The 13841-nt window shown below is 41.2% G+C and overlaps 1 protein-coding gene across 10 annotated transcripts in view; it reads left to right on the top strand.

Moving 5' to 3' along the window:
* The window catches only part of GJC1 (gap junction protein gamma 1), a 54888-nt gene that overhangs the window by 17554 nt on the left and 23493 nt on the right, over nt 1–13841 (top strand). For 2 of the 10 annotated variants that reach the window (XM_025207334.1, XM_014521183.2), the window contains exon 1: nt 179–789. The exons of 1 other annotated variant lie outside the window; for it this stretch is intronic. The gene's annotated coding sequence lies outside the window, so the exon portion shown is untranslated. 7 more of the 10 variants (XM_025207331.1, XM_025207330.1, XM_025207326.1 and 4 more) reach the window with 6 other exon arrangements.

The raw sequence follows: 13841 nt of genomic DNA, 5'->3' as shown, positions 1-13841 counted from the left end.
GGAGGGCGGGGCTCCCCGCCGAAGGCGGCCGTGCGTGCCCCTGCACAGTGCCCCGGCGGGTGAGTGCGCCAGCAGGGGGCGCCCCTGCCTGGGGCTGGGGTCTTGCCCCGGCCTGGAGGGTTTGGGGGGCACGGTGGGTGGTCCCTTGACTCTGGTGCTGCCCCAGCCTGGCACCTGCCCCCTGCACGGGGGATTTGGGGTTGTGCCCTTTTGTTGTGAGGATGGGTGGCTGTGGTGTGGCGGGGGTGCTGGAGGGATTGGCATCCACCGATTGATTTCTGTATTTGGATGGGATCGATGTCGGGCTGCCAAGCCTGGAGTTAGCTGCCATGCTTAAGGGGGAAGGAAAAAGATCTCGGAGATGTTAAATCCCTAAGACTTGGCCGGACTGCTTGGGGGGTGGGAGGCAGAGCTAGAAAAGAGCCCGCGGGCGGCTCGGCTCGTCGTGGCTGTCCAGGGTTTTTCACTTCTCCAGAGCATAAAGAGAAAACCCTTTGCGCCGAATGCCATCGCATGCTGTGGAGGGAAGGGGAAGGGGGCCGTGCGGGGTGGCTCTGAAACGGTGGCAGCGTTGGAAACATCATCGCCGTGTGCTTCCGCTGGTTCATATCTGTGTTCCTCAGGAACGCTTTACCCTTTGTCCTAGGCGAAACACGGGCCCACAGAGCCTTGCTTCTCCGCGTCCGGCAGCAGCATTTTATCTTCTCTTTTGTCCTCTTCGGTACAACGCAATCTGATGTCTCGTCTCATCAAGTCTAATTCCATCCTCCCTAGGAATCGTTGAACCGTGTGAGTAAATTTTAGTGGCGATTCTGTGCCATTTCTGTCTTACCTCTTTCTGGGTAGAAAGCCAACCCCGATTTTCAGTCTGTGAAATTTAGGATTTAAAGTGTTCTGCAGTTTCAGTGACAGCCTGTCAAGATCGGGGCTAAAAGGGAGGCTGTCACGGTGTGTCTAATAAAATCGATCCCATCAGAACAATTTATCGATCATTCTTTTGTAGAGTGGAGTTCAAACGGCTGCCACAGATTCACTGTTTTGAACCTTCTTCTTCATAAGTGTTGTTTAGAAACAAGTTTCTGAAGTAACCTTAGCTGATGACTGCAGGCCAGTTCCAAGATTGCATTAGTTTTTCTAGTCCAAAAACTTTCCAGAGTGAACCAGTGACCCGACCCTGTTTAGCTGTTGTAGATGTAACTTGATCTTTTGAAATGTCAGCAGGAGAAAAGTTTTTACTATATTAATTCTCTGGTTTATTAAAACAAGCTGTTAGAGACTTTCAAACATCTGGAAGTAGAGGGAAGAATTTAAAATAGATCTAGGGGCAGATTTTTAAGACACAAAAGTCAGTGTGGTACTTGGCACTCTTTGGAAAGTTATGTGCCCAACTGCTCTGTGCCTTAGAAACATCTTTCTTTTGGATTTTAAATGATGCAAAAGCTTGTTTTTTTAATAGAAAGATAAGATTGCGTGAAATACATAAGCAGCTGAAATGTATGAAAATTAAATGTATTTAGTCCTAACTCAGAACATGCAGACCAGTCTTAATTTAGTTTACAGTTTAATTATAAAATGTCTTTCATTATCAGAGCTCCTTATTGAGAACCAAAGTTGTAAATCATAATTTCATTTTCTTTAGAACTTGTAATATTACAGTTAGTGTGGGGTGTGTGTTTTTTTTATTTCCTGGGCAGCATTAAATGCTGATGTAACTAGCATGTGCATGTGTGCGCATATATATGTACATAATTGCCTGTTTCTGTTGGGCAAGGCTGTATTTCTCTAGCCCAGTCAATACTTGAAATATTCTTTTGAAACTAAATAGGATATTAGCCATCATTGGCGATCAAGTCTGTTTATAGTCACATCAGATTATGAGCATACACACTTTTCTGAGCGTCTCTGAACCAATTTGTTACGCAATTTTTAGTAGAACACACTTTATTCATGTACATGTAGTTTTTTTGGCTTTAAGGGATATGTAGTATAGTGGTCGTGCAAGACCTTCATAAAGTTCTTACGGCCTCAACATTAGAATTTATTTTTCTTTATTTCATGGGGGATTCTGGTTTGAGAAGTCTCCTTATTTCAAGACATACCAAAGCATCTATAATTTCCATCTGAAACCCAGTAAATTAATTTTTTTTAGTAAACTTTCATGAAAAGATGTTATTTCTAAAAGCACTTCTCTGCCATCTGCCAATAGAGCATGCTTGTATTTGGTACAAATCCCAGTGTGAAGACCTGATGTCATGACAGGTTGGTTCCACATTAAAGCCACTACCTACATCATCAAAACAGGGTTGAAAATTAACTATTGTAAATATTCTTATACATTTCTGTAAAGCTTAAAATGTTGATAGGCTGAAAGAAGGAAGTTTCCAACCTGCACTTAGCTCAAGAAGCACTGGCTGACTTCTGTATCCAGCAACAAAAAAAGTGGATGCACCTTTCTATTCTAAGGTCCTTGTCTGACAAACTGATATAGTTACTTAGTCTGTCTTGGCCTCAGTGACACTAATGTGACTCTGGCAGATATTTGTTCTGACTTCTGTAAAGCTTTAATGGAGCAGTTTCAGATGGAAGTTGTAAAAAGTTTAGTTTTGTGGGCAATATTGCTCATTATAAAGCTTGTGGGGATTTTGGATCACTAGCTTTGTCCCCCCTAAGTACACTTCTATTTGCTGTCACTATGAAAGTATTTGTTTATTTGTCCCTATTGAAATTCTAAAATAGCATTGATATAAGCATGTTGTTGCCTGTTTTAATACATTTTGAAACATTAGTTTAGTCTAAACTGGCATCTACTTTTGCTTGAGCAGATCAAAATTGTTTAAAGCCATTTGTGGCCAGAGGAGTTGCAAAGCATCTTAGCACTCTCCTGAGATGAGTCCTCAACAGCTCTGAACTCCGTCCAGCTTTCTCTTTCTGTTCTGACAACAGCTTTTGTCTTGCCATCAAACAGGTGAAAGGAGTGTAACTGCGTACCTCTGTCCATTGATCAGCGTAACAGCAAAATTGAAGCAAGAGATATATAGGCACTGTTGTCTCAGTTTTCTCCCATGGTTTCTCCTATGCCATGCCATGCCAATCTCAAAACACTAGACAGAACTCAACCCCATATAGCTAATGCTGTTAACCTCAGTTGGAACTTGATTTCACCCCTGAGGTATAAATTTTAGCTTGTCTGTCAGTTTAAGAAAGAATAAGATTTATTAATTTGATTATTGTGGCATCTTTAGTGAAGTGATCAGTTCTTCTTTATATGGGGAGGCACTAGCCAGGGATGCCAAGGAAACTGTTTAAACACCACTTCCTAGAAAAACAGTGATGCTGTTTTTATGACTATAATTATTTGGAAGTAGGAGATGGTACCATAAAGGCTGGATTAAAATAGAGTATGTACAGGTCATTGGTAAAATTTTTAACTATTCTGGAGATAAGATCTGATCGCCATGGAACTCCACTAGAAACACAGCCACTTCCTCATGATTCCCCAGTTACAGTTACATTTTGAGACCCGCCTGTAAGTCTTGTCTTAATCTATTTAACATATCTGTGCTTATTATGTGTGACTTCTTAATTCTAAATTCTAGACTGCAAAGTTGTTGGTATCACATAAAAAGGCCTTACAGAAGTTGAAGTCTGTTACATCATTATCTGTATCAACCTCCTAAAAAGGATTATGTATCACATTAGTTTAAAAGGGATGCACAATCTTCCTTTAGGAATGACTTCTTAAGAGACAAGAATGATTCTTGAGAGAATCCACTATTTTATTAATGTACTTCTCAGACGTAGGAGTCCCAGGTTTTATTTGAAGTTTATCTGGTAAATTAGGCAATGGGAAAAATATTTGAAAGGCACTTGTTTAGTTCTTTGACAGAGCTCAAAAACACTCTTCCCACAGTTCTCTGGACAATACATTGTAGGAGAGAGTAAAGGATTTTTCCACCAATATTTTTTCTCTGCTGAATCTCACTGAGTCAGTTGTATGCATCAGTTTAAATGATCTGGAAGCCCAGATTTTCATTATTCAGTTCATTTGAATTGTAAATAAAAGACCATTGTGTCAGGTCAGGACTGCAGAAGCAGCTCCTTCCTTCTGTGAAGAAATAGATGAAAGGCGACTCTTTCAAAGCAGAAGTTGTTTGCAAGCAGAACAGGAAATAATTAAGTTAGTATTGCTTATGCCCTCATGGGGAAAAATGAATCTGAATGTATTGTATCAAGCTGCATTTGTAATTGAAGAGGAAAACATTGAAATGTTTTCTGAATACCTTATAAGTTGCCTCCTTCCTTTTCTTGAATGCTTGTGTTAAGCTGAAAGTCCTCTTACAACAACCCTGAAATAATCATGCACGTAAATTCAGATATACAAAGGATGAGAAAGAAATGTGTGACTGTTATGGTGCTCTGATGGCAGATTTAGCTTGTGGGTGGGGAGGGGAAATGAACCAATACAGATTATTCTGCGTCTGACTAACATGCAGACTGGTCAGCACCAACTAGTTCAGCCCTCACTTGTCAGTGGCAGTTATATATTAAAAAGGCAATTTCGATGCCATCGATTGTAAAACAAGGTAGAGTGCTTTGAATGGAGTGATTCACATTAGCTGTGTCAAAGAGACCTGCTCTTCAGGAGTGAGGATACAGCTGCTCAGAATCTCTCTCAGCTGGAGTTCGTCGGGTCCATGTCTGTACTTGAGGGGAAAACAAGGTAAGGAAATTGTAGAGCTCAGAACAAAGTTTCAGGTGCTGTTCACATGGCACACTGGCTGTACACACGGGCTGATCACAGCGGTGATGTTCTTTTATCCAGTTACACCAAGTAGGAATACATCTTAAAAGGTGTAAAAAAAATACACCTACTGGTTAAGATAACCTTTACTTTTTGACATCTTTTTTAATTTTGAATGGCTTTGATCTTTTACAGGTTGTTCGGAATTGAATGTCATATGTAGGGTCTTGGTCCAACAGTGAATTTCTTTTTGTAAGTTTTGAAAAATGGATTTAGTTTTGATTACAGCGAAACCATCCCCAAGTTGGCAACCATGTTCAGCACAATTTTGTTACTTTTAGAAGCACTTCTATTCAGGAGTTAGTTTCTGTTGTCCTTTGAGTAGTTTGTTAAGCAAAGCTTGCCGAGTTTCAAACCAGTCCAGCTTTTCAAAACTTCTAAGGAAAAAGTCATTCTTAAAGATTGTGCATCCTTTTAAAACTAATTTTATACATAATCCTTTTTTACGAGGTTGATACAGATAATGATTCAATAGACTTTAATACTCTAAGGCTTAAAAGCTTTAATACTCTAAGGCTTTTTATGTGATATCACACAACTTTGTAATTAAGAAGCTAGAATTAAGAAGTCATACATAATAAGCACAGACATGTTAAATAGATTAAGACAAGGCTTACAGACAGGTCTCAAAATGCAACTCTAAATGGGGAATCATGATGAAGTGGCTATGTTTTTAGTGGAGTTACACAAGGATCAGTTCTTGTCTCAAAATTAGTTAACAATTTTACCAATGATTTGGAAGAAAACATCAAATTATTACTGATAAGTTGCAGGTGACATAAAGATTGGTAAATTATGAAGAGGAACAGGTCAGTAATGCAGAGTGATTGGATTTGCTTACTAAGCTTATCTCAAACACGTAGTATGTGCTTTGTACATAGCGTGGCCAAGTGTAAAAGCTTTATACACCTAAGAACAAAGAATTCAGGTCATACCAACACGGTGGGAGCTCTGCCCTGGGACAGTGAGTTGGAAAAAATCTTGGGCAACATGTTGCTGTAAAATGGTGTCTCCCCAGCCACTGTAGGCCACCCCCTTCCCTGATGGTAGAGTATATTATAGCAGAGTATCCTTTATACCCCTTGCCATCAGTTATGCTGGCTTTGAAGTCATCTATCTAGTCTGTTGATTTTAGCCTTGTAGGGTTGCCTTTTACAATCTGGCTGCTTGTTTCTAAGCCTTTCCACAGGAATTCATGCCTTTCCTGTGGCTTCCCACCAGTTCTTCTTTGTGGCTTTTTTTTCTGGCCTCTCATTAGAGCGGGAACTCCACACAATTCTCCTGGACCACTGTCTTGTACACTTTCTGAGGTTTTTCCCTCCACCTGGCTACTCCCCACTCCCCAGGTTGTATCAGAGGAGATTACCATAACTCTCTCTCCCTGCAGTTTTAGGAGTGGTGAGGGTGGTTTACACCCCATCACAGGTGGATATTCATTTGGATATGACCTCCTAGTTCAACAGTGTAGGCAAATTTGCTAGTGATATCTTGGATCTATAATCAAGAGAAAGTGATTTTTTATCTCTGTTTGGCTCTGGTGTTTCCAGTGTCCGCAGTTCTAGAATGGTGTTGACAAGACAGTTCAGAGAAGATCTATCTATGTAAATGCTGGAAATATTGTAATGTGTTTCTTATAGTGAGGGATGCCAGGATCTCAGCCTGTTTATCTAAAAAAAAGTTAAACAGACTTAGTCACTCAGTACTTTCATGGGAAACAAAAATATGATCGCAAGGGGTGATGGAATGTGGAATAAAGGTTTGTCTTAGTCATGTCACCCATTATTCTGTGAACAGTAGCACAAACTCAGACAATATTAAAATTTACTAAATCAATTAATTAAAGGGGTAATAGTAGCAATACTAGAGAAGGGAATGGTTGGATTTTCCTGCTTTCCATGCTCTACTGGAGGAATCTGTGGAAGTGAGTAGTATTTCCAGATTGGAGACAGGGTATTCATTCCCTTTCTTTCCATAACATTTTCACACTTATCTTTGATGCTGTCATTAAATAGTGAGTGCTTCTGTGCTTCTGATATTTTTTTTAGATAAATTGTGTCTGTATGGAAAGTTTTGTGGAAGTTTCCCAAATCTATATGGTGTGTTAATTTATATTTTTAACATTCCTGCCATCATGACACACATTCTAGTTTTAACAGTTGCTGATCTGTGTTGGAAAATATGTCTCCCTGTTTGTGTTACACATGAAGAATATTCCCTGAGTTACAGATGCTTCTTTGGGAATTTGTAGTTTGACCACAACAGCTTTCGCTGCTTGAGTGTGACAGCATTGCATCCTCATTAAATGGAAACAATCCTATTTGTTACATGGCATGAATGGACTCATTATCACAAAACCAAGTACTTTCTAGAGCACTCCAGCTGGTCCTTCCTGTTCTTGTGATCAATGAGCATGGAATTTTACCCTAACATACTGATACCACAATACTTGTTTAATATATTTCTGGCTTACATTCTGTTTCTGAAAAAATGTTTTTAATGTACCCTTAAAGTACATATATATATATATATTTACTTGCCAATATTTATGGCAAATTCAGTAAGGACAGCCACTGAATGTATTAAACTCCCGTTATATTTCATGCAGAGTTAATTGTTAAAAACTGCTTTAAAACAAAGGCCATAGTATTATAGGATTTCCACCTTTGTTTACTAAGCTATTTCTATAATACATGTGACTAGCTAAAAATCTGTTTGCAGTACCCAGGCTTCTGGTTATCTGTGGAATTTCCAAATGGTTGGGATTCATTAAACGATTTTTTTTGGTTTGCTTTCCAAAATGAAGAATAACAGCAAAGGAACATAGATTCTCTATTAGTAAAATCGCCATACTGTCAAGAAAGGATAGTGGTATTTTAATGAGGAACTATTCCTGAGAATAAAATTTTCAGAGGCAGACATAGGAGTGTGATTTAAATGTAAACACTTGTCTCTACAGCAATAATATTACAATATTATTGTGATATTTACCTTTTCACGGCAGCAAAAAGACCACCTGCATTTTACCTGCTGCAAATATATATTGCTTAGTTAAAGACTGATACTGAAATACATTGGGCTATTAGTTAGCATTTATTTTTAAAGCAGAATGATGATTTTTAAAGTGAAGACCTCAGAGGCTTATGTGATAAAATAAGTTAGAAGATGTTTTTAAAGCTATAAATAAAAAAGATATATTTAGAGTAATGAATAGTATATTTATGGTCAATGTTGTATTAAGGGAAATGCAATGGAAAATTTGAGTCATGCATTGATACATGAGGTATTTCCCTATGGAGTCATTGGACTAAAAAATGTCTTATATGCTTAAACTTGAACAGATGCTTCAGAATGTGAACATACACACACTTCCAATGGAAATCTAACATTAGGAGTCCTAGTCACACCATCATGATTTACTTGTGAGCACTTTCATTTTAAATCCCTTTGTTCAGGAATAGTTGTCCACCTCCAGTGCCTCATTTAATCTTGGTACTTAAGTAGTACATGACTAATTTTAAGCATGTGAATAGTCCAGTTAATGGCAGTGGGATTGTTCACAAGCTTGCAGTTGGGCATGTACTTAAATAATTTGCTGAACTGGATTCTAAATTTCCACCAAAAGTAATTGAGCTAAGTCCTGCTCTTCTTTTTTTTTTTAAAGAAAATCTCATGGATATCAGCAGCTGTTTTGCTTAAAAGAGACAGGATCAGCTCTCAGCTATCACAGAAATTAGTTCCACCTTTTTGGTTACACATTTATGAGGAAACAGAATTATTAGTGTAGTTGTCTGGACCTCAAGGGGTGGTCAAAACAGCTGCACTGGTAGCATAGATGGGAATGCTGGAGGAAACTGTCTTCAGCACTGTTGCACAATTGAGACTAGATTATATCAAGTCAGATGTGCACAATTTTCCTTGGGTAGATGGTGCCTTATAAATGGTAACCTCCAAATAACCAGTGTTTCCTTTTAACATGATCCTGTTAGGAAAGTATCTTGTTCAGAGTGAATGGGGTGGGAAATGTGGCAGATGCCCAGGTCTTTATTTTTTGTATTAAACATGTCTACTTGTGTCTCAGTCAGAAAATAGTTTTGGGCAAAATCAGTCCTGTTACCCTTCCAGAATACTGGAAGTTGCACATGTAGCTTACTGCAGTGGCCCTTTGTGGGCCTGTGTTCCATCAGATAGTAAGGATGTATGTGCATGTGTTTATCACTAACAATCACTAGTCTAGAGTAACAGATTTTTTTTTCCTCTCTCTTCACATTCTCGTTTGAAATGTTTATTTTTGTAAAGCAAGTGAAAGAATACTGGGATCCAAACTTAACCTAATCTTGGCCAGGCTTGGAAATAACGTGATTTATCCAAGTACTGCCTGGTTCTGAAATTTAGTTGTCTGGTAACAGTTAATATGATTGTCACCATTTTAAATGTTATGTTTAAATACCCAAAATGAGATAAGAAATAAGTGGTGTTCTGGACTGTATGAATGTGAGGTTGCTCTTGTGTGGGCAAACTGCTAATCTGATTTGGCCAGCATTTTAAAATCCCATTTCTAATGACTGCCCAGTTTGTGTGGAGACTGAAGTTCAATAATAGGTTTTGGCTTCCTTGCAGTCTTCCTAAACAGTAATTTATTCCTATGTTACATTTCAAATAGAGCGTGTATAACACAAACAAAAGCATCATTAGTGACTCGTTAGACTGTATCAGAACACAACTCGCCCACCAAAAATCTTGAAAGCATGGTAATGAGAAATTAGGGGGAATGTAGAAGTGCCAATAAAGGCATGCTACCTTACTTGTAGTGCTATTGATAACATACTTCACAGAGTACTTGCTTCCCTTGCCAATTGATACAAAAAAGCAATCTAAACTTCAGTTTGCTGCCACAGTCCACATATCATTCAGAGGTTCATATGCTTTAAAACCGCTGGTAGTTTTAGTTAATAATAATGGAGGTGAAGTGCATCGAATCATAAACTCAGTAGTCAGTAGGGGTAAAATTTAAACTTCTGCTATCTTAGCTCCCAGCTAAGTATAGCTTCCCCACTATATTAAAGAATATGGTATGCGATGAGTTTTTTTCTCACCCTCTAAATACAGGGGTTGGTTGGGTTGTTTTTTTTTCAGAAAGTGAAAAAATCATAAAGAAGACAAACATTACCCATATAAAAATATTGGCATGTGAGAACCATATGCTGGGAAGTCTGGTATTTCAGACAGCTTGCAAAAAGAATAGGTGAGATGCTCCCCTAAAACTTTGAGGAAGTGTTAATTTTGGAATACTTTTCTCTCTATATCAGGCCATTTTCAGCTCCTGTTAAACTGAAGTTAGTGTCTCAAACTCGATTGTACTGCAGCAGTCATCCTTACCTTGATATATTTCCTTTTTGCCTAATGTAGCAAGGAGCACAAATGATTTAGCAGAACCAAATATTCAGCTCTTGTTTTTCATATGCATGCACAAGGAACATAAAGTAGCAGAAGGAATGGAAAGTATGCCTGCCCAGGCTGCAGTTTTGCTGTTCTCTTCTTGTTCCCATAAATTACTTGTACCCTGTATTTAATGTTGGACAGAGAACCTATAGTTAAGCACATGCTGGGTTTGTCTACATGAGACCATTTACTGCGCAGTAGACTAATCTGCTCTGCAGTAAAGCACCACTGTGTAACCATGTGCAGGAGCTACTGCATAGTAGATTAGTCTACCGTACAGTTTTCTACGACTTGTACATACAGGTAGTAGATTTACCATGCAGTAGCTACTGTGCAGTAGCACAGTTACATAGATGACCGGGAGCAAATTGCTCTTGGACAGCAGGGGGCAAGAGAACGATTCCTTCCCTCAGGACCTGCCTGCTGCCGGGACTGGAGCCAGCTCCGTTTGCAGGCAAGATCCCAGCCCCCAGCTTGGATCTCAGAGCCGGGGGCAGAGCAGAGCTGCCTGCTGCAGGGGCAAGGGGACATTGTCCCTGCCCCAGCTCCATGATTGGATCTAGCCACGGAAGCAGGCATCTCCTGGGGGCAGAGGGCAATGTCCCAGCCCCCGGGAGCAGAGCTGCCTGCTGTGCGGCTAGTGGACATTGTCCTGGCCTGGCTCTGCAATCAGAGCAGGGGTTGGGCAGCAAGCAGCTGCCTGGGGCAGGGGTGGAGGTAGGAGGCAGCTGCTCTGGAGGTGAGACAGCTCCCCTGATCCTGCAGAGCCCAGGCCTGACACAGATGCCCCCTGCCAGCCTGGGACGGGCACCCAGAGGAGCCTAGAGTTCCCCCTGACTGCCATATAATAGCAGACCATGGCAGGAGTATCTCTTCCCTGAACTGCTCCCATCAGGAACAGATTTGCTCCCGATGGACATATGTGTAGACATGCACTCAGGGAAAGCTTACTGCACAGTATTTTACTATGCGGTAAGCTTTCTGAGCATTAATTGCATGTGTAGATGTGCCCTCTGTGTCTGCAGTACTGTATTGGGCTCAATTGGCACACATGTTGGCTACAGTATAAATTTTAGAAAACTACAAATGGCCAGGTCAGGCAGTATAATCCTCTCTTACCCCTATGCATAGATGTCCCCCGTCTGTACGTTTTTTGATAAGTTACACTGATGTACAGGTAGCCATATCCTCAGTTGCTTCCTCTACAAGAACATAAGAACTGCCATTTAATGGGTCAGACCATAGGTCCCTTTTTCTCAGTCTCCAGTTTCCTGCCCCTCATCTGCTCACATGTCCAGCGTGAGTTTCACTGGGCAGGTCTACTGGCTCCTTGGATTTGTTTGAGGACCAGTGGGCACTGTCCAGTATGCTCTGCTCGGTGTCCCGCCTCAGTGCACTCATTCTGCACCTTTGACCTCCACTTCCATTCCTTTTATATTTTCAGTTGCCCAAAGGAATCAGTGACCACTTTCCCAGTAGCCTCCCTTTCTGAGAGAGGCTTGTAGTTTCACTTCGTGGGCTTTTGGCCCATGACCCCTTAAAGTAGCAAATAAGTTTATGTCATAGTGGCAGAGTGGATGCAGAAACAGAATGAACAGGGTATGATCAGGGCTCTTTCCACTGTTCCTCTCTCACTTGCAGCCTCCAGCATTTAAGGACAAAGAAGTTCCAATTCAGAGGCTGCACCCCTAACTTCTGTGCTCAATGGCTACTGATGTACCTTTCCTCCAAAAATTTATCCAGTCCTTTTTTCAATCTGGTTAAACTGTCAGAGTCAACAACATTTTGTGACAATTAATTAATTACATGCTGTGTAAAAAAGAACTTCCTTTTTTAAGTTCTTTAAACTTGCTACCTACAAGTCTCTTTCATTCTCTGAGCCCTCACACTGAGACATTTTGCCTTAGCAGTACCCATAGGGTAGAGTTTAGACCGAGGTGGGCAATTATTTCAGGTGGAGGGGCGCTTAACAACTTTTGGTGAGCTGTCAAGGGCTACAAGGGTACCTCCACCCCTTGGCAGGTGCCCTGTCCCCTGATGGCCATCTTGGGACCAGAAGTCCTACCCCCTAACCCCTGGCCTTTGCCACCAGAAATACCCACCTTGTCCCTGGAAGTACGCCTTTTGGGAGGGGGGGAAGTTGCCATCTTGGAACCAGAAAAAAAACAAATCATACAGTAAAAATCAAACATCTACTATAACATATTTTAATTTTATTTAAATAATATTTTATCCTGATTTACATGTGTTTGCATAGTGTATATAAAGGTTATTGCAGAGTGGGAGCCCAGCAGGGGGAAATAATGCTGAAAGGAAATCAGCACAGATTCATTGCAGGTAAATCCTGCCTGACTAACCTTGTTTCTTTTTATGACCAGGTCACAAAATGCTTAGACACAGGAGTCGAGGTAGATGTCATCTACCTAGACTTTAAGAAGGCCTTGGATATGGTATCTCATTCTGTTCTCGTAAATAAACTGACAGGCCGTAATGTAGATGATTACACGGTCAGGTGGGTGGCAAATTGGCTTAGGGGTCGCACCCAGAGAGTGGTGGTGGATGGGTCAATATCAACCTGGAAAGGTGTGGGCAGTGGAGTCCCACAAGGCTCGGTCCTGGGACCAGTGCTATTCAGTGTCTTCATCAGTGACTTGGATGAGGGTGTGGAGAGCACCCTGTCCAAGTTCGCAGATGATACCAAATTATTGGGCAAAGTTAACACACCATAGGGTAGGGAATGGTTCCAGGCAGATCTGGACAGGTTGGAAAAATGGGCAGAACAAAATAGGATGCAGATCAACAAAGACAAGTGCAGAGTGCTGCACCTGGGCAAAAAGAACCACCAACACACTTACAGGCTGGGGGATGACCTTCTCAGCAGCACAGCAGCAGCAAGGGATCTTGTAGTCATAATTGACTCCAAGATGAACATAAGTCATCGATGTGACGAAGTGATCAACAAGGCTAACCACACTTTATCATGCATTAGCAGATGCATGACAGACAGGTCCAGGGAGGTGATACTTCCCCTCTATGCAGCACTGGTCAGGCCGCAGTTGGAGTACTGCGTCCAATTTTGGGCACCGCACTTCAAGAGGGATGCGGAGAATCTTGAGAGGGTTTAGAGAAGGCCACTCGTATAATCAGAGGCCTGCAGGCAAGGCCCTAGGAGGAGAAACTGAGGGACCTAGATCTCTTCAGCCTTCGCAATAGAAGGCTGAGAGGTGATCTTGTGGCCGCCTATAAATTCATCAGGGGAGAGCATCAGAAAGTAGGAGATGCTCTATTTACTAGGGCACCCCCTGGAGTAACTAAGAACAATGGCCATAAAGTGATGAAGAGCAGAATTAAGATGGACATTAGAAAGAACTTCTTCACAGCAAGGGTTGCCAGAATCTGGAACAGGCTTTCCAGGGAGGTGGAGCCCCTACCCTGGAGGTCTTCAAGAGGAGACTGGACAAGCACCTTGCTGGGGTTGTCTGACCCCAGCGCTCTTTCCTGCCCAGAGCAGGGGGTTGGACTCAATGACCTACTGAGGTCCCTTCTGACCCTAACATCTATGAAACTCAAAATAAAGTCTTTCTCTTGTATAGTGTGTGTG

Source organism: Alligator sinensis, unplaced genomic scaffold (assembly GCF_000455745.1).
Source record: "Alligator sinensis unplaced genomic scaffold, ASM45574v1 scaffold919_1, whole genome shotgun sequence".
Lineage (NCBI taxonomy): Eukaryota > Metazoa > Chordata > Crocodylia > Alligatoridae > Alligator > Alligator sinensis.
The sequence above is the reverse complement of the archived record's forward strand: the minus strand, read 5'-3'. Positions and strand labels throughout refer to the sequence as shown.